This window comes from Xenopus laevis, chromosome 6S (genome assembly GCF_017654675.1).
Source record: "Xenopus laevis strain J_2021 chromosome 6S, Xenopus_laevis_v10.1, whole genome shotgun sequence".
NCBI lineage: Eukaryota > Metazoa > Chordata > Amphibia > Anura > Pipidae > Xenopus > Xenopus laevis.
In genome coordinates this window covers 107,537,895-107,559,091 of record NC_054382.1, presented here as the reverse complement: position 1 = coordinate 107,559,091, position 21,197 = coordinate 107,537,895, and the positions used below count along the sequence as shown (strand labels likewise).

At 37.9% G+C, this 21,197-nt stretch overlaps 1 protein-coding gene across 1 annotated transcript in view; it reads right to left on the bottom strand.

Annotated features, from left to right (window-relative positions):
• LOC108695355 (hepatocyte nuclear factor 4-gamma) overlaps nt 1–20,775 on the bottom strand; it is a 46,649-nt gene extending 25,874 nt beyond the window's left edge. Inside the window, exon 1 of the mRNA XM_041567924.1 lies at nt 20,586–20,775. The gene's annotated coding sequence lies outside the window, so the exon portion shown is untranslated. The remainder of the gene's footprint in view (nt 1–20,585) is intronic.
• Nucleotides 20,776–21,197: the final 422 nt, after the last annotated feature.

The following is a 21,197-nucleotide window of genomic DNA, read 5'->3' as shown; positions in this document are numbered from 1 at the left end:
GAGTTCTGTCTTTTGCTTCCCCACTTCTTCCTGTTACAGTTAGAGTTGCAGTATTTCTGGTCAGGTGATCTCTGAGACAGCACACAGACCATCACAAAATGGTGGTTCAAGGCAAGAGATGTAAAAGGACAATATATATATAGTGAATAAAGTACCCCCTCTTGTAAAATATAAGGATATTATTAGTTACCGAGGAGTTTCATGACCATATAAAAACACGAGGCCGAAGGCCGAGTGTTTTTATACAGGTCATGGAACTCCGAGGTAACTTCTAATATCCTCATATTTTACAACTGGGGGTACTTTATTTATTATAATACACAAATTTTAGTGAGTCATGTGACAGAAATGACATCACTACTCACCGTTTATAACAGATGACATCACTACTCACCGTTTATAAGGATATAATTTACAGGATATTCATGGCTTTTGTGTATTATATAGTGAATAAAGTACCCCCTCTTGTAAAATACAGTATAAGGATATTATAAGTTACCGAGGAGTTTCATGACCATATAAAAACACAAGGCCGAGTCGAGGTTGCATATAAGTCAATGGGAAAAGTACCAATGATTTTTTGATGTGTTCTGAGTTTCGAGCAATACCCCAAAGTTTTCGGGTGAAAATTCCAAGAAAAAACATGAAATTTGTGAAAATTGGATGAAAAAATCAGGAAAAATCACAAAAATCTGTTTTTTTTCCCCGCAAAGATAATTTTCGGGAAAATGTAATAATAAATAAGCGTAAAAAACCAGAGTGGATTTGATAAGAGTTTGTAGCAGAAAATATTGAGATAAATTCGGACTTTGATAAATAACCCCCTAAGTTTCAATTTACTTAATTTATGTTAAGACATGTTTATTTACATTCATTTGCTTCATTGTACAGCATAACCATTCCTATAAAACTAGTTTACCATAGCACAGCTCTCCTTTTTATAGGAACAGGGAAAAACGTATACAGTATATATAAGATGTATTATTTAAAGTGGGCTGTCGCGTGTATAAACCTGATGACTTGTTTTACAAGACTCATGGGTGCTGTCAATATTTAGGTGTCAGTAATCCCGCAAACAACCTGTTACAAGGCAGCATAATACAATCAACTGGTTTCAACTAACAAAATATAAAGAAAGATTCAGTTAAGTCGTGCGTGGCAAGCAACCAATGGGATTTGCTGACACAATTGTGTTTGCCACATATTTTTATATTCTCGGTACTCCTTCATAGCTAATCCTACATCCATTAGTAGGGCAATAAAACAATGTAAACTGAACACAAAGCAATAAAGTAATCATATTACAGTATGTTTATTTAGTCTTGCTTCTTAATGACAGGGACCTTTGTACCTGGTATTACCTGGAACCATGCAATGTTACGTGCCAGTGTTTTTGGCCATTGCAAAAATATCTTCTTCTTTTTTGCAAGACTTTTATAGTATCTAGTGTAATTTGTAAATATAATTGTATTTATTTAGCGCTTAACATTTTAACAATGCATTTATCCGACAGACAAATAAATCTGTATAATGGATGGCTAAGACCATTGAATACAAGTATAATCAACATACAGACTGGGCAGGCGGGACACTGGGAAAAAAACCAGGTGGGCCCCCGCCGGCCCAGACCTGCTCCCCCAGAAAAGAAAGTTAACAATGCGGCGCATCTTTTGTGCACACACATGGCGCATTCGTGGCGGCTGCCCTAGAGATTGCATGCGCATCATGTCTTTTGCGTGCATGTGCGCACGCCGCATTTGTGGAGGCGGCCAGAGTTTAGAAGGGTGTCCCGGTAGGGGCCCTGCGCCCCCCAGTCTGACCCTTGAGCTTTTAAGCTGTTTAGAAAGCGTTAGTGGAGGTGAAACTTCTGTCTTCCTGTGTTGTAGTCCTGTCACAGTTTGTGAGGAAATGCTTGCAGGCGTTAGAGCCCAAGGCATGGGTTCATAGAGCGGCTTGACAAAGGGGCGTGACCCCGAAACGTTGCTCACTTCCGCATTAAACGTGCAAGGGGTTCCTTGCTTGCAGCAGCCTGTGTGCCGTGGATTTCTTCTTTATTGATTCATAGAGCAGCTGACAGGATGTTTTGAGTTTGGATCGGAAGAAATTGAGAGAGGATTCTCTCCGATGAAATTCCAAAATGGCATTCCATAAGGCATAAGGTAGCAATATAGAAGGGTTTTAGCAGTGGCGGGTGTAACCAAGCGGTTACTCTAAAAGGAACAAAGGATTTGCCAGGGAAATATATAGAGAGACAAGAGAAGAGAAAAAGGGGTATATTTATCAAAGAGTGAAGTTAATAGTGAAGTTCCGCCACTAGTGTGAAATTCCGCAGCTCTTAATTCATTTCTATGGGATTTTGAAAGGCGTATTCATCAATGGGTGAAAGTGAAAGTTCACCCTTTGATAAATACGCCTATAAAAATCCCATAGAAATGAATGGAGAGTGGCGGAATTTCACTCTAGTGGCGGAACTTCACTATTAACTTCACTCTTTGATAAATATACCCCTTTTTCTCTTCTCTTGTCTCTCTATATATGTCCCTGGCAAATCCTCCGTTCCTTTTAGAGCATCACTCTTTGATAAATCTACCCCATAGTGAGGTGCAGAGGAATGAAGGACTTTAAAGGGGAACTAAAGCTTAAGAAGTAGCTAGAAATGTTGTACATTATGTAAAGATCTGTGTCTCTGAAGATGCCCCAGTAGCTCCCCATCTTCTTTTCTGCTGATTCACTGCACATGCTCTTCCCTGCTGTCACTTACTGAGCTTAGGGACCCACTCACAATATACAGTACACATAGAATATAAATGTCACACTATAAGGCTGATTAGTGATTAATACAGATAATTACTAAATGACAGCACAGAAACCAGTGCAATAATCATCAGAATTAAATAATAAGTCCTGTAGCATCAGCTTATATTACAGACCAACCTCATTTTCTGCTGGATAATTAGTGACGAGCCCTAAGCTTAGCTTCTCAACAGCTGCTCAGAGCCCACTGAGCATGTGAGTGTCACAGACACTTTCCAAGATGGTGACCCCCTGTGACAAGTTTGAAGTCCTGGATCATTGCTGCTATTCACAAGCTGAAACTTTAGGCTGACTCAATAATGTCATTATAAGAACAACTTTTGTTTTGCGCAAATTTAATATAGCTATTGCGGAAACTGTTTGGCGACCACTTCCGACAGTGGAAGATCATTTGCGAATTTTATAGTTTGTGCCAATGCACAGTATGGGGCAGGGGGGGGAAGGTCCCCATAGGCTTTCCTAAGTTTTTTTGATCGAAATATATTCCTTCGATCGTTGGATTAAAATCCTTCGAATCGTTCGATTCGAAGGATTTAATCGTTCGATTGAAGGAATAATCCTTCGAACGTTCGATCGAATTATTTGCGCTAAAATCCTTCGACTTCGATATTCGAAGTTGAAGGATTTTAATTCCCAGTTGAATATCGAGGGTTAATTAACCCTCGATATTCGACCCTTGATGAATTGGCCCCCTATATGTAATAAAACTTCTTACTGAAAAAGTTGTTATGTTTGCTCCAACCGATTACAACACCTTCAAGCACTTCTTAAGATTATTAATTGCAATTAATTATAATTCGCAATTCAATAGCAGTTTAAGGAACAATATTGCATGGCGAGATGTGGATTTTTAGTCTTATTAGTGCGAATTGTTTTGCTCTTTGCGACTTTAATTACATTCCCCCCCGTATGTCAGTAAAGTTTTATATCATTTACAATATCTTCGCAGCAGGACTTTCAATTAGTTTCTAGATTTTTCTTAAACAATCCAGAAAGTCCAGGGCCTATTTTAATGCAGCATACTTAGTCAATTTGTGGCCACATACCCACCACCTGTGCCTCTCTTTATCTGAAGCATTTTCATAAATGATATAATGATGCTTTTATTAAATACAGTTGCATCGATACATAAAGATGATAACAAAGACATGAGTGAGAAGACTGGTGTGATGTGTAATATTCCAATAAGTGTGAGTTCCTCCAAAAATAATAATGAACCAACAGATTAAAAAAATACAAAATATTTATTAGGACATATCGGACAGAGACCTAAAGTGTTTCGTGCCTATTGGGGCACTTACTCATAGGCTATAACTCATAAGCCTATGAGTAAGTACCCCAACAGGCACGAAACACGTTAGGTCTCTGTCTGATGTGTCCTAATAAAAATTTTGTATTTTTTTAATCTATTGGTTCATTATTATTTTTGGAGGAACTCACACTTATTGGAATATTACTGTGGACTTGCACCCTGGGACTGGGGTGAGCTGTGAGTATGCCCCCCTCTGTTTATTGACTGTTTGCTCTATTTTTTCCTTATATATTTTTTTCTGGCAGTACCATTATTATTTTTTGGCTTTGAGCACCATTAATTTTTCTTACACTGGTGTGATGTGCATTACTTTAGTTTTTTGTCAAACTAGGATGTAAGATTTGGAAATTACTTTTTGATTTCTACAGGAAGGGGCTGATTCGCAAAGGGTCGAATATCGAGGGTTATCCTTCGATCAAAAAAACTTAGGAAAGCCTATGGGGATCTTCCCCATAGGCTAACATTGAGTTCGGTAGCTTTTAGATGGCGAACTAGGGGGTCGAAGTTTTTTCTTAAAGAGACAATACTTCGACTATTGAATGGTCAAACGATTTTTAGTTTGAATAGTTGGATTCGAAGTCGTAGTCGTAGTCGAAGGTCGTAGTAGCCCATTCGATGGTCGAAGTAGCCAAAAAACACTTCGAAATTCGAAGTTTTTTTACTTTGAATCCTTCACTCGAAGTTAGTGAATCGGCCCCGAAATGTTCAGAAAAATAAAAAGTTTTCATACAAAGTTAACGAAAATGTTTGATATACTATATAAACTACACACAGGTATGGTGCAAATCAGCAGCATTCTGGCATGACTTAAAAAAAGCTATATCTATAATTTCTCACTGAAAACAAAAACGTCTCTCTTATGTAAGTTGCATCAAGCCACACCGAAGCCACCTTGTGTCCCATTTGCACTACTACAGTTTGTAATTCCCAGACAATTTATTTATTTTCGTTTTGAATATTTCGCTATGACATGTCCAGCATCAAAATGTCAGACATTAGCAAATACCCCCCAATAGCAATCACGACACCACCTCCACCCCCAGGAGACAAACAATTACAACCAGTTTGGGAATGAAAAGGCCGCAGCTCTTACTAACATTTAACATAACAGTGTAAATAAATACATACATAACTTATAAACTCTAATGTATTAAAATACCGCCTTTAAGGCATGCTTGCCATAAAAAAGCACCACCAACCTTTCAGGGCTACCTGACATCCCAGGTAAGTGAAGTCCGACAACCAATCATAACCACTTTCCTGGACTGATGCCCACAGTGAACCCATTCTCCAAACCTGTCCGCAACTTAGAGGTAATAACTAAAGGCATAGGCCCCTAAACACTAAACGGCTAACACTGCCATTTGTGAAAAAAGCACTGAGCCTGGACCTAATTGTAGTGACAAGGCAGCATTTGAGACCCTTTATTCCGTTTCTTGCGTATAACTAGATTTCTGATTGTCTCCTCAAGGGGGTACTTGAGATTATAGTGCAGCATTCTTCTTCTTAAACTGAGAGATTTCTATTTCACCTTTCAGTGAGAAAAAAGTTTATCACCAATGTTCCACTGTGGACGTGCACTTCACAGACTTCTTGGAAGCGGTAAAATTCAACGATACTTTATTTCACATGAAGAAACAAACACCTGACGCGTGTAGCCACATGTAATCATGAAAAAAGTTTATCACATAAAAACTCATGGACCATATTCAATCTGAGATTAGCGATGAGCAATTTTTTCGCCACACATTGATTCGCTGCAAAAATGTCACCGCGTCAAAATTGTTACAGAGACAAAAAAGTCACCATAAGAAAAAAAATGGCATTTGGAAAAAAAAGTCGCCAAGGCAAAACACTAAGGGGCAGATTCACTAACTTCGAGTGAAGGATTCGAATGAAAAAAATTCGAATTTCGAAGTATTTTTTGGGTACTTCGACCATCGAATTGGTTAAATTCGTTCGAATTCGAACGAAATCGAACGAATCGAAGTAAAAATCGTTCGACTATTCGACCATTCGATAGTCGAAGTACTTTCCCTTTAAAAAAAACTTCGACCCCCTACTTCGGCAGATAAAACCTACCGAAGTCAATGTTAGCCTATGGGGAAGGTCCCCATAGGTTTGCTAACCTTTTTTTGATCAAAGGATTTTCCTTCGATCGTTGGATTAAAATCGTTCGAATCGTTCGATTCAAAGGATTTAATCGTTCGATCGAACGAAAAATCCTTCGATCGAACGATCGCAGGATTAGCGCTAAATCCTTCGACTTCGATATTCGAAGTCGAAGGATTTCAATTCGAGGGTCGAATTTCGAAGTATTTTTAACTTCGAAATTCGACCCCTAATGAATCTGCCCCTAACCGTTCTGGAAGCAAGCTTAATTACAATGGTGTAAACATAATTAGTCTGCAGCTGATGTGTCTCTCCTTCAAACCCTTTCAACATATATCAAGCTTACAAGTAGGAGTGACAATATTTTGCAGATATTATATTAATTTTTGGTGGACTCTTTAGTTATATTAACAACAGTTATTATTAACAGTATCGTGATAACATTATTACTTTGTAATACAATTGCTTGTACCACAGGAGGGAGGGACCCATCTTCTTACAAGAGTCAAATGGGGGAGTGCAAAAAACACTTTCCTTTGTGCAAATTTAATGTAGTTTTTTTCAAACCTGGGGACTTTTTAGCGACCTCTTCCGACAGTGGAAGAAGGTTTGCAAATGTTAAAGTTTGCGTCAACGCACAATGAATGTAATAAAATTTATTATTGAAAAAGTTGTTATGTTTGCTCCAAAAGATTATGACATCTTGAAGCACTTCTTAAAAGTGGGCAATGCACAATTAAAATTCATAATGGGCAATTAAAATTCACAATGAGCAATTAAAATTCGCAATGCAGTAACAGAAAAGAAGATTACATTGTGAAATGTAAATTTTTATTCTTATTGGTGCAAATTATTTTGCTGTTTGTGACTTTTATTGCATCCCCCCATTAGGGTTTTTAATGTGTTTTTAATATGTTTTTAATAAGTGTTGGCATGGTTGACTAATAAACATCACCATTTTAACTACACTGAATATTACAGATTAAGGGGCAAATTTACTTAAGGTCGAATATCGAGGGTTAATTAACCCTTGATATTCGACTGTCGAAGTTAAATCCTTCAACTTTGAATATCGAAGTCGAAGGATTTAGCGCTATTAGTTCGATGGAACAATTAAATCCTTTGAATCGTTCGATTTGAAGGATTTTAGTCCATCAATCGAACGATTTTTCTTCGACCTAAAAAAGATTGCTAAGCCTATGTGGACCTTCACCATAGGCTAACATTGACTTCGGTAGCTTTTAGGTGGCGAACTCGAAGTTTTTTCTTAAAGAGACAGTACTTCGACTATCGAATGGTCGAATAGTCAAACGATTTTTAGTTTGAATCGTTCGAAGTCTTAGTCGAAGGTCGAAGTAGCCCATTCGATGGTCGAAGTAGCCAAAAAAACATTCGAAATTCGAAGCTAAGTAAATGGGCCCCTAAGTATCTCATTATCTGGCTTTCTGGGGATGAAGTAAAATCATTGTCTCACTTCAAAAAAAATTTGACGCATATTGTCTTTAATCCTTTTCGCAAATTTTTTGCCTTTTTTTGCCTTTTTTTGAATTTATTTTCACAGTTTCATGAATTTTTTTGCAAAGCCAAAAGGGACAGATTCGCTCATTTCTATCTAAGATGCAATTCAATTTTCTCACCATTTATCACGTGAATACTGTAACAAAATACCATGGTGGTCTATTGGGGGGACGGCAGGGACGCCTGCCGCCCCCTCGGCGGGGACACCGCCGAGAGCGGTATCCTCTTCTTCCTGAAAGTCGCAGTACTAGGGCGCATGTGCGCTGGAGTGCTTATGTCAGTGCGCAATGGCACATCGCTTCTGAATTTAGGGTGCGAACCGTGACAAATACTCTATTGAATTTTATGGGAAAAACCGAAAATTAATTTGAAGAAAAGTTTTTTCTCCTGGAATTGAATCTGGTCCATTAGTTTTCATATAATAAATCATGAGATAACTTTTTTCTCAATGAATTGAATCTGGCCTTTAGTATCTATCTAATCATAATCTTCCAAAGTTATATTCAAAGTGTTCCTCAACCAGCAGTTCCGTGGATGAGCCTTTCCTAAAAAGGACACTAATAGGTGTATGTTATTAGCCATATGTTGACACATTATGAACTGCTATTTTTGGGATCCCTATCCAAGTAAAAAAATATAATCTTAGGTACCTGTTTCTCTCATATATTTTAAACAACAGTGCAATAAAAATGGGACTTCTGGTCCTTAAAAATATTTTTGTACTGGATAGAAATATTTAGTATGTCAAAGGATTTAACAAGATCTGATAAAGATCTAAAACATTAAATTAATTCACAGCCATTTAAAAGATTGAGGTTTTTGACAAAAAGAATATCAACATTTTTGTCTCCTTTTAACATGGTCTTTTGGTCAAGTTCCTGATCCTTTGTCTTCTGACCACTGCCTGTCCAGGTGGTTTCCTTTTCCTTCAACCCTTTATGGACACTACTTTCTTTACCTCTACAAAACAATTATTTCACTGTGTTCTACCCATTTCTTCTACTAACTGTTGTCTTCTCTTTTGAATGTCATTGGAATGCTAGTCCTGTCATTATCTACACCATATCCAGTGGCACTTGGAAAAGGGGTAGGAAAAATATATTGCATCTAGTTTAGACTGAATGAAGTAATAGATATAAAAGTAAATGTATAAGTCATAACCTGGAAAAAAAATAAAAAATTTCACATTCTTAACTTTAATTGTGAATAGTGCAATTGTGGCGTATTCTTTTGTCTCAAATATGACTACTTTTCAGTAATTAGTTTACTCCATACTGTGCACTGCACAATAGGTCAGACCATAATATTCACAGTCTGTCTTCCACTGATAATGGGGGTCGCTAAATACTTTCTGTGTTCACGAAAGCTATATCAGATTCTCTTGAATGAAAAAGTGTTTGCACAAATGAATAATATTTCATATTGTAAATATTTGTTTCTGTTAACGTTTATTACATTCCCCCATAGGACTTAAGGCTTCCTATATATTCATCTGCTGTATGATATAGATTTCATTACCCTTATTTTGTCAAAGACTACTTCCTAGAAGCACTAAGGGGCATGCAAAAGTAGCACTAAGGAGAGTGCAAAAGTGCACATCTTAGTGCTCATTAACTTTGGATGCACAGGTATGGAGTCCGTTATCCAGAAAGCTCCAAATTACAGAAAGGCTGTCTCCCATAGACTTCATTTTATGCAAATAATCCAAATTTTTTAAAAAGATTTCCTTTTTCTCTGTTATAATAAAACAGTCCCTTGAACTTGATCCCAACTAACATATAATTAATCCTTATTGGAAGCAGAACCAACCTACTGGGTGAATTTTATGGTAGACTTAAGGTATGAATATCCAAATTATGGAAAGATCCATTATCTGGAAAGCCCCAGATCCAGAGCATTCTGGATAACAGGCCCCATACCTGTATAGTACTGCACTCTGCATCTCATGCCAGATAAAAAAATTGTAAGTGGTAAGTACAGGACCCTGTAGAAGCCTGTGCCCATGGGTGTACATACAAATTATGTACAATCTACAAGGCAGGAAAACAGACAACTACATGCTTCCTTCCTGCTCACTCCTCTTAATACAGTGCTACTAAACACAAGCAGCATTCCATACTTCAGGGCAATATACAAAGTGCAGAAAACATGGCAGACCATACAATTTTTTTTCCCCATGTCCTTCACGTCATAAATGATCCCCACTGTTTTCGGAAGTCATTCTAAAAAGTCACTTTTTAATTTATCAGTAGCATATAGTTATTAGTGCACAGTGCATATCTATTATATTTGCTGTTCAAACTATATTATCCCTTAAATAGCAGTGGCATAAAATGAGGAGTAGCAAAGTATCATTGTTGTGTGCCATATTCAGAATTCCTCTATAGTTCCATCTAATACCAAGGCAATCACATTACAGTTTGTACCTATCATATTGATCATCATGAAATAACCACTATTTAAAGGGATTATCTTGCAGTAAACAGTGACTGACGTTTATCAGAGTACAAGTCACATGACTGGGAACACCTGGGAAACAATATGTCTAGCCCCATGTCAGATTCCAAAATAAAATATAAAAAAATCATCTGTTTGCTCTTTTGAAAAATGGATTTTAGTGCCAAAGTCTGCTGGAGCAGCACTATTAACAGATGCATTTTGAAAAAAACACGTTTTCCCATGACATGACATGACCCGTGTGGGTGAGGTAGTCTATATATTAGTGGGGCATAAGGGCATAATATTAAAATTTGTCTACGTCTTTTCATTACTCTAGTACAATAATATTTATTCTGAAAAGCTTGCATATTGAATACAAATTCCTCCAGTCAGGAGCTACCAGGGTGTTAGATGTTTTGAATGTACACCTTCCAGTGTGATTCCAGTTTTATGTCTAATGTTACATACAATGGAGGAAAATAGACACCAATGCTAGACACCAATGTAATTTTTATATATATATATTTCTTTAGTCCCTATATACCATCCAACGCAGTATTCTAATAAGTTGTTGGTTACAAGAGTCAGTGGGACTCCAGAAACTAGATAACAATTCAAATGTCATACTTGATAGCTGCAGACCAAAATACTAATCTGAAGACTACAGTTAATTTAAAAAAAAATAGAAAAAGACAGGCAGACCATTCTCTGAAAATGCCAATGCCTACACAATAGTAGAAGTTCATATCCAGCAAGTAAATCTTAAGAGAACATTCTTGGCATTCCATGTTGAGTCCATTAAAGAGGCTGAATGATGTGGATACAACAAACACATGGGCTGCCATAACCTAACATGAGTGTTGTTAGTTGGGTAAGCTGATTATCTGATTCCAATATGATTCTGCCACTGTGAATCTGATTTATGACGTACTGGTGGCATCCTGTTTAACTCAGACCTACTTCTTTGGCATTGGCCGGCCATACGTGTAAACATCTGCATGTTTGGTGTGGTCACTAAATGAGTAGATCTTTCACCACCATGTCCATCTTATGGTGGGAGATATTTGGCTGATCGGGCCTGGATTTACAAATGTGATCCCCTAGGCCAGAGCCACTGTCACCCTCACCATCCATAGCCCGCACATCACCCCACTTGCACATGCAGGCTCTCCTTCTTAGGCCCCATAACACTGGGGAATTGGTGAGTGGGAGATTAAAATAGCTATTAAATCAACTGCATGTACTTTCTCCAGTGCTCTGGAACAAAAGGGAATGCAGCTGGGTGACATGCCATCCCTAAAATTGTGCTGACCTATACTACAATAAAAGCAACAGATTAACTCTTAGTTCAATCAAAACAATAAAAAAAAATAACTCTATACTAAATGCCATGTAGTATATTGCCACCACCTTATTATGATGTTTTATCAAGCAAATTGCTTTGCAGTAGAAACATTCTTATTTTAATGTTCAGAAAATGTCTAAAGACTATTGTACTGACAGATCTGTATCTGAATATTAAAGAACTATCACACATTCAAGTTATTCTTGCTATTGTAATATCATAATCTTGCACCTTTTATATGTATTAGGTAAATGGAAATTGGAGTGAATGACGGCTACACTGGCCCAATGTGAGTATTATAGTTTGTGAAGTGACACAAGGATGTAGATGTAAAAAAAGAAAAAGTGTTGCTTCCCTGTTAGATATAATATTCGGTACTGTAAGTTTAGGGCACTCTATTTGCACATTCCTTTTCTATTAACATTTGTATTAGGTTTCCAACTGGGGTGTGAACATTTTTGGAGGTGCCAACTAGTAGATGGCTTAGAGCCAGGAAATGCTTTTCTCCACAAGGGTCAGCTTAGAACTGAATTGTATAGTGTTGTCTATATGACCGTGTTGATAAAGAAAAATTATTTAAAAAGTTACACAGGTCTAGATCCATCACCCCAAGTCCCAATTGATACTGCGGGCATCCAATGGGTAACCAAATTCAAGTACCTAGGCATTGTTATCTTACCTGACCTCTCCGCATATATGGCTAATAACCTAGACCCAGTTATTGAACAATTTAAGGTAGCAACAGCAGTATGGTCTAAGCTCCCTATTACATATTGGGGCAAAGTGAGTTTGTACAAGATGATTTATCTACCTAAACTGCTCTATAAATTGCATAACTCCCTTGTGTGGATTCCAGAAATCCTATTCCGAAGGTTCAACTCAATCCTCCATTCCCTTGCTCTGGGCCAATAAGTCCCCACACATAGCATGGCACTCCCTCACAGCCCCTATCCATAAAGGAGGTCTTGCACTGCCCCATCTACGTTACTATTTCTTGACAAGTCAAATGCACCACATACACACCTGGTTACAAAGTGATGTAGATGATCCTACCCTTCTACTATTCGCCAGCAGAGTGGGCTTGCTGGAGGCTGTAAGAACGTGCCATATAGGAAACTAAGAGATTACGAAGGTTGCCCCTCTACATTGACCACCCCCTTTAGAGCCTGGAGAACTGCTTGCACAATCTCTGGACATGTGCCGCCAACACTCTCCCCCTTTTTACCTCTTTGGAGGAATTCTAACCTACCGCACCTCAGAGCCCTCCAAGACTTTTCATATTGGCCACTAAGGGGCCTTAAGTTTCTGGGAGATGTCCTGGTAGATCAATCTTTTCCTACCTATCAACAGCTTAAACTAAAGCTTGAAAGCCCACAATTACAACTATACAGATATTTACAACTTTGTCACACTTTCAGAGCTCAATTCACCTCTTTAGTTATAACATATGCTACCCCCCTAGTGGAACAAATCCTACATAATCCGGAGTCAACTAAATTAACAGCAAGGCTATATCAGCAAGGCTATATCATGCACTATTCCCCCTCCCTTTAACAAGGCTCAAAGACGATGGCAACAATTTCTCCAAGCTCTAAGTGAGGAGCAATGGGTTGAAACCACAGACTCACTGTATAGCGACTTAATATCTTTGAGAGACAGATTGGTTCAATTTAAGTTTGCTCACCAATTATATATTACTCCAGCAAAAATTCAGAGGATGGGAGTAGGGATGTAGCGAACTGTTCTGCGGCGAACTTGTTCGCGCGAACATCGGCTGTTCGCGTCCGCCGCAAGTTCGCGAACGTCGCGCGACGTTCGCCAATAGGCGTTCGTGTCAAAATCGTTCGACCATTCGATCGCTAAAAACGAACGATTTTCGGTCGATTCGAACGAAAATCATTCGATCGAACGATTAAAAATCCTACGATCGTTCGAATCGAACGATTTTCGGAATGTTCGAAGTTCGCGAACAGTTCGCGAACTGTTCGCATTTTTTGCAGGTGTTCGCGAACGGCGTTCGCGAACACATACTCGGCGGTTCGCTACATCCCTAGATGGGAGGACAAACTGTAGGTAACTGCCCATTGTGCGGGCAAAAGCAGGGGTGGACTTTCTACATTTGGTGTGGAATTGCCCCCCAGTACACAGATTCTGGGGGAAGGTTATTAAATACTTAGCAGATAACTTGAACCTACCCCAAGTGTGCTCCCCTGAAGTCTGTCTGCTGGGACTAGTTGAGGATCTGCTCCCCCTGAATAGAACCCATTCACTCATGAGGATACTGTTATATTATGCGAAAAAGGTGGTGATTATGAGCTGGATGGGGAAAGATGCTCCAATTTTGAATGTATGGGTCAAATTTGTAAATAAAGTGCTACCCTCTATTAAACTCACTTAAGTGGCCCGGGCTGCCCAGCCAAATTCGATAAAATATGGAGCCCATGGTTAGATGTACACTTGGTGGAGATCCCAGAGTAGGGCCTTCCTTGACAAGACAGGAACTATATGATGTTATTTTGTGACACTGAAATATGATATGTACTACTTAACTGTATGAGTGAACCATGTTATATTTTGTCTTGTTTTTTGTTTCTCCCCTTGTATCCCCTTCCCTTGAAAAGCAAAAAAATAAAAATCTTTAAAAAAAAGTTACACGGAGAATGGAAGAGGTGGAAGCAGATTCCAACAAGCAGTTGGTGTGGACTAATTAGAGGGCATTATTTTGTTCATTAAAGTTATTGGTGTTACAAGAAACAGACACTACAGGTGAACAGAGATGCCCTATGAAGATATCTTACCCAGCGGTTTCTTGTTTCTCAAACATTTCATCAAACAGGTTTCCACTTACACCTTTTCTGTTATAATTGGGCATGTAAAAAGTGTATATTTCTATAGAGGCCTAGAGAGAGGTTACACTGAACTAGGCTATTGACATACAGCAGCAGACTGGAGAGAATGAAGGACACTGCATGACTATGTGTGTTCTAGGGATTCCCTCATAGAAAATGTTCTTCCCTTTAGATTGTTACACCACCAGCCACTACTTTTTTACAGGGGTAATAGCTACCTTTTAAAAAGTATATAATCTTTAAAATTTTATGATCTCCGGGAACTGACAGACACCAGTTTCTGTTCCATCTGGATACAACCAGTGGTTTTGTTCCTGTTTATTTAATATATTGTCATGTGCCTTAGATTGCTTATGTCACTACAGGCTCTTTGAATGGAATCCTTCGAATATATATTCTTACGTTGGAAGTTAGATTTCTAAGACATATACCCCTTTAAATAGAGTTTTAATAAAGAAAATATTGCTTAGATGTGTCCTATATTCAAAATAAATATAGTGTGTAAATACCTTAGAATAAAATTATAAGAAGTAGAACATCAATGACCTTTTCTTATGCTAAACTTTCCTAGAAGAGGTTACTGCTGATATGAATACTATTCTAAAATAATGCATGTAATTAATTTGCAACAGAAAGCCAATATAAGTTTGTTTGAATGCCTCCAAGATTAATGAACACAAAAATTGGTCTGAAACAAATCAATTCACATTTATTGCATAAAAATCTATATTAATAATATATACATGATATTTCCTGTTTTAGCTACACCAGAATAGCCTAGGGAAATGCTAAAGATGCAAGAATTGCCTAACCGGGAATTATATCCCTGCAAAAAAAGGAATGTTCCTCCTAGTAAATCCTTTGCTTTTAAAGGATAAGTAAGTCTTTTATTTTAAAATTTCCTAAAAGTACTCTAAACAGCCACCAAAATAACATACCTTTCTCCCTGCATTCAGATTTTTATTTTGTTTCTTTGTAACAGCCAGTTCAACTGATACTCTTTTAGTTACTTTCTAGCATGAAGCCAGGGGCTCTCTACCAATGAGGCAAGTTGACCTACTCGCTTCAGGCGGCAGCACCCCCCGGTTGCCTGGGGCAGCAAAAATGCCGTTCCTGGTAACTAAGAGCAGAATTCAACATGTAATTGCACTCTCTGCACTAAGCGACATGGACTGCTCTGCCCTCTCCGGTGCTTTAAACGTGAGTGACGTGAGGAGGGGCAGGGGCGGCAAAAGAAAGCCGCCTCAGGCGGCATAATGGCTAGAATCGCCCCTGCATGAAGTGCCTTTCCCTTTTGCTTTTTTAGCATTGCTTCTTTCTCTAACTATGAAGACCTCTAAGTGGTATCTATTGCGCATGCATGATTGATTTGCTAATGGACATGTTTATTGTCCTGCTCCAATGGAAATTAATCAGGCATTTGCAGTAGACACCTCTTTGAGGTCTTCATAGTCTGGGAGAGAAGGAGTGCTCAGAAAATAAAAGGGGCAGGGCTACATGCTAGGCAAGGAAGTAACTAAAAGAGCTGCAGTTGAACTGGCTGTAATAGAGAAACAAAATAAATCTGAATGCTTCTTTTGTCTTAACTGAACAAAGAACAAATGATCACAACATCCATAAATAGCAGCTGTCATATTGGTGAACTAAATTGCTTATGGTTAAATATATGGGAGAAGGTGTGCCTTTGTTCCCAGCCATCCTCCCTTCCTTCTTTTTGATTGACATTACCACCTGTCCCTAGCCATTATTTATATATTTTACAGTTCCTCCGTAGCAGATTGCTAACACACACGCATTTTCTTATTACTTATATCGCTATATAAATATGACTACTATATCACTAATATATGTATTGCTTAGATTTGTTTTATTAATTTCCTTTCTATTTGGATGAGAATTATTAATTTTTAAGGGTTAAAGGCACTGCTGTCTTGTACTGTTTAAAACTACTTCTTGTACTATTTAAAAGTACTTCTACAAGTCATAAGAAGAGTTGGCAACAAATGGCCCTCATTTTCAAAAAAGGAGGGACAATGGACAAAACTGTTACAAAAGTATCTAACGTATCTATTCTGGGCTCTCTGCCAAGAGCCAATTAAGTAACATTGTATCTTTTTTGGCTGTTCAGTGCAGAGAAATTGGCACTTTCCAGTTCAAAAGCAGGACTGCGGGTTGAGCTGTCAAAGCGGGTCTGTCCCTCTCAAAATTGCTGGGACTAATCAGCCTTATACTGTGACATTTCTATTCTGTAAATACAGTTTATTGTGAGTCAGTCCCTAAGCTCAGTAAGTGAGAGCAGCACAGAGCATTTGCAGTGAATCAACAGAAAAGAAGATGTGGAACTACTGGGGCATCTTTGTATCTTTACTGCTAAAGGGCTGTGGTTGCCTTGGGCTGGTACAGAAGCACAAAACATAATGTACAACATTTCTAGCTGCTTTTTTAGCTAGGCTGCCAGGAAAACAATGGGATGCAGATACTAGGGAGCCTTATACTTTGTACTTAATATGCCATGATGGATGACAATTGTCTAATATTGCTGTCCTCTACACCCCAAATAATCCCAAATACACTGCTGGAAATAGTAGGCTCAAATGATTTTTGAGCAGAAAGGGATCTTACACACAAGCTATGTGCTGTTGTTATGTTTTTGAGATCACATGTCCTAACTGATTCATTTTATGCTGCATGCTTGTACACAGGCCCAGACTGCCAATCTGTGGGTTCTGGCAAATGCCAGAGGGGCTGCTATAAGGTCCCATAGAAAGTCAGTATTTAGTGGGCTGGTGGGGGCTGTTTGGGCCTCTATGTGGGCTGTTTGGGCCTCAGTGATCCTGAAATTCCAGGGCCTATTTTAATTCTCAGTCCGGACCTGCTTGTACCCACCTGCATCTACAGTAAATCCATGTTTTAGCACATTTAACATGCATTCATTATACAATATAGGTATAGGGTCTATTATTCAGTATACTCTGGACCTGGGCATTTCTTGATAAGGGATCTTTCCGTTATTTGGATCATCATAACTTAAGTCTCCTAAAAAATCTTTTAAATATGAATTAAACCCAATAGGACAAAGATCAGTATATTTTGGAAGGAAGTTACCAGTTTTCTAAACATTAATCTGAAAATAAAAATTAAATTATCTCCATGTTTTGCTTTGTTGCTTTTAGATGATAGTAGGCTCTCTTCAAATTTTAATATAGAATTTAAGTCCCAAGAAAATAAAATATTGACAATTTTATTTTTGGCTGCCTCCAGAAAGGCTTTATTTAACTGTTGGCTACAAAATGAGTCTCCCTCATTGACAGACACAATGGCTTATATGAACCAGCTTAGTTGGCAGGAAGCTTTATTAGTAAAAACTAAAGGAAATAATTCCAAAGAAACATTTAGACCTATATGGTCTCCTTACTTTGAGTTCTGTGACTCCAATACCAGAAGTCAAATATCTCAGTTTCTTCAATTGTAAAATGTTCATGGGTGGGTTATCTGACATTCCCAAGACAATGGGCTTTTTCTTTCTTATTTTTCTTTTAAGAATGTCTATGCGTCCACTGGCTTAGTTAGTAATAGTTAGTTCTTGTTCGTTTCTATTTTATTTTACATTTTACTTCATTGTAAGTTATACATTCTGTATAATATGTCATTGTATTAATCTTCTTATTCTGCATACTATTTGTTATCATATTGATTTTTATGGTTTATTGTGAAAACCAAATAAAATATTTCAAATCATTTAAACCCAATAGGATTGTTTTGCCTCTAATAAAGAATAATTATATCTTAGTTGGGATGAAGTACAAGGTACTGTTTTATTATTTACAGTACAATGAAAAAGCAAATCATTTTTAAAATTATCCGGATAACGGGCTCTATACCTGTATTTGCATTATGACAGCTTGCACAAGCACCCTTAGGAAAAAGAGAAAATCAATTTGCAAAAAAATATGGATATAAATTAGCATTTCATAATATTCTTCCTTAGACTGTTATTGCATTGCAAATTTTAAATGCGCACTTTTAAGAAGTGCTTGAAGGTGGCGTAATCTTTTAGAGCAAACATAACGACTTTTTCAGTAAGAAGTTTTATTGCATACACTGTGCACTGGAGCAAACTATAACATTTGCAATCTTTCTTCCACAGTCGGAAGTTGGCACTAAACAGATTGTGGGGTCACAAAAGCTATATTAAATTCAAGCAAAGGCAAACTTTTCATTTTACCAACTTTTATTACATTCCCCCATTAGGCTTATGACAGGTGAGTCTTTTTTCTGCCATCAGAGATTAAGTAGATCCAGTCAGCAACTGCCCCGTGTGTGCATTGGCAAAAATAAATTAGATTAATCAATGCATGGGGGTTGGCAGATTTCAACCATGGACATATAGGTATGGGATCCATGATCCAGAAACCTGTTATCAGAAATCTCCAAATCAAGGAAAGGTCATCTCCCATAGACTGCATTTTTATCAAAATGATTTCCTTTTTCTCTGTAATAATAAAGCAGTAACTTCTACTTGTGATGTAGTTTTTATTTCTAAATTATACTGTTTACACTGCAAATAATTCACTCTACAATATAAAATTTAATTCCTGAACCAGCAAGTGTATTTTTTTTAATTGTAATAATTTGTGTGTAAGTGCATCTCAAGTCATTTTGCCTGGTCTTGTGCTTTCAGAAAGAACCAGCACTTTAGGATGGAACTGCTTTCTGGCAGGCTGTTATTTCTCCTACTCAATGTAACTGAATGTGTTGCAGTGGGACCTGGATTTTACTATTGAGTGCTGTTCTTAGATCTACCAGGCAGCTGTTATCTTGTGTTACGGAGCCGCTATCTGGTTACCTTCCCATTGTTCTGTTGTTAGGCTTCTGGTGGGAGGGGGGAGGGAGGGGGGTGATATCATTCCAACTTGCAGTACAGTCAGTAACATAACTTGGTGGGGGCGGGCCCTTGTGCGGGCCGTGCAGACGGGCCCGCCCCCACCCTCGTCCGCTCGATTTTTCTCTGCCGCTGCAGCCGACTCCAGCCGGTGCAGGCCCTGGCCCATTTGCACCCCCTCCTCCCCCGGTAGTTACGCCCCTGAGTACAGTAGTAAAGAGTGACTCAAATTTATTACAGCACGTCACATGATATGGGGCAGCTGAGAAACTGACAATATGTCTAACCCCATGTCAGATTTCAAAATTAAATATAAAAAAAAATCAGTTTGCTCTTTTGAGAAATTGATTTCAGTGCAGAATTCTGCTGGAGCAACACTATTAACTATTGTGTTTTGAAAAAAAAACATTTTTTTCTTATGACAGTATGCCTTTAAGGTCTAGTGTTACAAATGATAGAAAACTCCATTATCTGAAAAACCCAAGTCCCAAGCATTCTGGATAACAGATCCCATACCTTACCAGCAACTTCTAAATGAAATCTGCCTTGTGTGTGCAATGACCTGCATGCATACAGGTGATAATTGGGGGCTGCATGTCTTGCAAAATTTTGTGGCCCTTCAAAAAATTACCCCAAAATTCGTTTTTATTAAATATTTATATATTTATTTATTTATTTAAATACTTTAATTATATCAATGAATAATGGTATGGTTTATAAAACTGTATGGCTTATAAATCTAATTAATATTTTATATCTACAAAGTTCCAGTTAAGTCTTATAAGCTACAATGGAGATTTAATGTCACTGCCTCACTAATACTTTTGGGAAAATTGAGCTTCTCCCTGACAAAATATATTTCACAGCCAATGTGTTTTCATTACAATATGTTAACAAACCCACTGCACGTTAGACAAAAATAACAATAAACATAATAGCATAGCTGTAATATTTCTATGACATAATAGAAATGCTATCACAAAACACATCTGCCATTATTTAATTAAGTAGGCACAGTGTGGTGTAAGCTCATGACAATAAATAACACTAATGATATTCCCCTCCCCACATCTCACACTACTCATAACGAATCTACCAGACTGAAATCTGAAATTCACGCTCAGTGACAGGGTGTCACATGACCCCCCCAGAAAATAGAACTGCCTGAAACTGTTCTTGGAAAGTGCTTGTTTAAATACATTACCCATGGCATATTCTTCCCCCTCCACTTTATAAATCGTGGGATTTTCCTAGAACGTATGCATTTGGCTTGGTCTCTACACACCACTATAGCACTGCTTGTACGGCACTTACCCTCTTAGATCTGATCCGGTAATATGAGATCACCACAACTTCATTCCTCTGATTACAGAGTCCAAATTCAAGTCCTTGTTTCAGGAGACAACTTTTCCCAGTCGGGATTTCTATATTTTTCAATTCACTGGAGGAGTCTCAGCCATATGCTATAGAATATTAGCTTTGCTCAGTGGCGACAGGGCTGCCTTCCATCAGATCGATTTACTAAACAAACTAAAAACGTGGGTGGGGATGTTAAACAGTAACTACTGTAGTAAACCAGACTGAAAACTGAAAGCTACCTGTTTGTCATAGTATTTTTACTGGAGAAAGCTTTTCTTGTCCCTCACACAAAGGGAGGGGAGGGAAAAAGTGCTTATTTTCAAGCATAAGTATGTGATTTAAATCACTTTTACTATTGTTTACATGTGTTTTACTGCATACCAAGCTAGAAAGCCTGTCCTATTGCAAGGTAAGGTTTGCACTTACAGCAATAGCTTTTATTCTTGGGAAAGGTTGAACCCAAAATAAATACTTATTAAACTAGACTTAAGTTACCATATGTACTAAATTTACTTTTTAATTTTTTTTAATTTTAATTTACTGCAGAAACAGCCTATTGGGGTTATT